Genomic DNA, 3485 nt, shown 5'->3' with positions numbered 1-3485 from the left:
TGACTTTGAAAAACACACATACACAGCTAGATTCAATTAAATAATTAAAAAATTTTTGAGACGGGCCTCACTGTTGCCCAGGTTGGCGTACAGAGGTGCAATCATAGTTCACTGCTGCCGTGAAATTCTGGGCTCAAGCAATCCTCCCATCTCAGCTTCTCTAAGTACCTGGGACTATAGGTGTGCACCGCCACACCTGGCTAATCTTTTAATTTTTTGTAGAGATGAGATTTTGCTATGTTGCCTAGGCTGGTCTAGAACTCCTGGCTTCAAGCAGTCCTCCCACCTCGGCCTCCCAAAACACTGGGACTCAAGGTGTGAGATATCGCACCCAGCCCCAAACTGTATATATATATATATATATATATATATTTTTTTTTTTTTTTGAGACAGAGTTTTGCTCTTGTTGCCCAGGCTGGAGTGCAATGGTGCCATCTCAGCTCACTGAAATCTCCACCTCCTGGATTTAAGCGATTCTCCTGCCTCAGCCTCCCAGGTAGCTGGGATTATGTCATGCCTGGCTAATTTTGTATTTTTAGTAGAGACGGGGTTTCACCATGTTGGTCAGGCTGGTCTTGAACTCCTGATCTCAAGTGATCCACCCGCCTCAGCCTCCCAAAGTGCTGGGATTACAGGCATGAGCCACCATGACTGGCTCCAAACTAAATGTTCAAAATATTTCAACAAACACGTGATTTCACACAGAGTTATTATGGGCACTGGGAGGCTAAAAAATGATACACAATGATGTCTTGCTTGAAAGAATTAGAATTATAACATGAACATGCCCACAAATCAAGAGCACTGTGGGTTCAGTACAAGTTCTGCTTTGCAAGTTACACAACCTTGAAAGAAAAATACTTTTTTGCTATGCCTGCCTGCAACAGTTTTGACACCAAACATGTAAGTTTTTCACACCATGCAGCTTTCTAATTCTCTGGCTGGGCGCAGTGGCTCATGCCTGTAATCCCAGCACTTTAGGAGGCCAAGGTGGGAGGATCAAGTGAGCCCAGCAGTTCAAGATCAACTGGGGTAACATAGGAAGACCCTTTCTCTACCAAAAAAAAAAAAATTATTCATTTATTTTATTTGTATTTATTTATTTTGAGATGGACTCTTGCTCTGTCTCCCAGGCTGGAGTGCAGTGGCATGATCTCAGCTCACTGCAACGCCCACCTCCCAGGTTTAAGTGATTCTCCTGCCTCAGCCCCCTGAGTAGTTAAGACTACAGGCACACACCAGCACATCTGGCTAATCGTTGTACTTTTAGTAGAGATGGGTTTTCACCATGTTGGCCAGGCTGGTCTCAAACCCCTGACCTCAAGTGATCTGTCTGCCTTGGCCTCCCAAAGTGCTGGGACTACAGATGAGCCACTGCACCTGGCCTACAAAAAGCTTAAAAAGTAGCTGGGTTTGGTGGTGTAAGCCTGTAGTCCCAGATACTTGGGAGGCTGAGGTGGGAGGATCACTTGAGCCCAGGAGATCAAGGCTGCAGTAAGCCGTGATCATGCCACTGCATGCCAGCCTGGGCAACAAAGTGAGACTCCGTCTCAAAAAAAAAAAAAAAATGGATACGTGATAAGCAGGGCATGGTGGCTCATGCCTGTAATCCCAGCACTTTGGGGGACTGAGGCAGGCAGATGGCTTGAGCCCAGGAACTTGAGACCAGCCTGGGCAACATAGTGAACTCTTGTCTGCACAAAAATAAAAATTAAAAATTAAAAAACAGAGTGCATGATTTAGCAAAGGACAGTCAGAGGTCAAGCCACTGGGAAGTGGCATGAGACCCTGTCATGGAGAACACTCGAGATTGTCCAGAAGAACGTTCCCCCAAGCTGGGAAAGAGCCAAGAGACCAGAGAACTCTGATAAGTCCTGCATGGCGAGTACACCAGTTTATGAGGAGTTAAATACGGGGACTCCTGGCTAGCAGCAGGATGCCTTCAGAGACCCACCCTGCTACATGTCTGTCTCTGTGCTACTTTGAAGCTAATTTTCTGGCTCTTTGCCTACTGCATGCAATGAGACTGTTTTCCCTGGTTATGCTCCCAGATGCGCTCTGGGAGGTTTGAGTTCCCAGCGACACCTGCACCTTGGCTCAGCACTATGGCCTGGGAGGTGAGGTTTAAGCAGCAGACATATAAGAGGTTCTGATCCAGACCCCAAGGGAGGGTTCTTGGATCTTGCACAAGAAATAATTCAGAGTTAAGTGAAAGCAAGCTTATTAAGAAAGAAGAAGAAGAAGGCTGGGCACAGTGGCTCACATCTGTAATCCCAGCACTTTGGGAGGCTGAGGTGGGCGGATCATGAGGTCAAGAGATTGAGACCAGCTTGGCCAACATTATGAAATCCCATCTCTACTAAAAAATGTAAAAATTAGCTGGGCGTGGTGGCACATGCCTGTAGTCCCAGCTACTTGGGAGGCTGAAGCAGGAGAATCACTTGAACCCAGGAGGTGGAGGTTGCAGTGAGCCGAGACAGCATCACTGCACTCCAGACTATGTAACAGAATCGAGACGCCATCTCAAAAAAAAAAAGAAAGAAATTAGAGGAATAAAATAAAAGAATGGCTACTCAATAGACAGAGCAGCCCTGAGGGCAGCTGGTTGCCCACTTTTATGGTTATTTCTTGATTATATGCTAAGGAAAAGGTGGATTATTCATGCCTCCCCTTTTTAGACCATCTAGGGTAACTTCCTGACGTTGCCATCGCATTTGTAAACTGTCATGGCGCTGGTGGGAATGTAGCAGTGAGGATGACCAGAGGTCACTCTTGTCACCATCTTGGTTTTGGTGGGCTTTGGCCAGCTTCTTTATGGCAACCTGTTTTATCAGCGGGGTCTTTATGACCTGTACCTTGTGCCAACCTCCTATCTCATCTTGTGACTTGGAATGCCTTAACCATCTGGGAATGCAGCCCAGTAGCACTCAGCCTCATTTACCTAGCCTGTATTTAAGATGGAGTTGCTCTGATTTACACACTTCTGACACATATACCATTTTTTTTTCCTTTGAGATGGAGTCTCACTCAGTCGCCCAGGCTGAAGTGCAGCGGCACAATCTCGGCTCATTACAGCCTCCGCCTCCCAGGTTCAAGCTATTCTCTGCTTCAACGTCCTGAGTAGCTAGGATTAAGTTGTGTGCCATGATGCCTGGCTACTTTTTGAATTTTTCATTAAGGCAGGGGTTCATCATGTTGGCCAGGCTGGTCTCGAACTCCTGGCCTCAAGTGATCCACCCGTCTTGGTCTCCCAAAGTGCTGGGATTACAGACATGAGCCACTGTGCATGACCAACATATACCCTTAAATAACCTCATGGAAATCTATCAACCTACAGATCCATCCCCCTCGGAAGTACATACCCACTCCATCAGTCTTTGCCAGCTGTGTGTGAGGGGTGGGCTTTCAGCAAGTGGGAGCAGAGTAAGTTCCCATGGTTCAAAAAAAGTTCCAAGACACAGAGAGCCACATACTGGCAGCCAGAA

The sequence above is a fragment of the Sapajus apella genome, unplaced genomic scaffold (assembly GCF_009761245.1).
Source record: "Sapajus apella isolate SASKATOON/1434 unplaced genomic scaffold, GSC_monkey_1.0 scaffold88, whole genome shotgun sequence".
Taxonomy (NCBI): domain Eukaryota; kingdom Metazoa; phylum Chordata; class Mammalia; order Primates; family Cebidae; genus Sapajus; species Sapajus apella.
Note: the sequence above shows the minus strand (reverse complement) of the source record.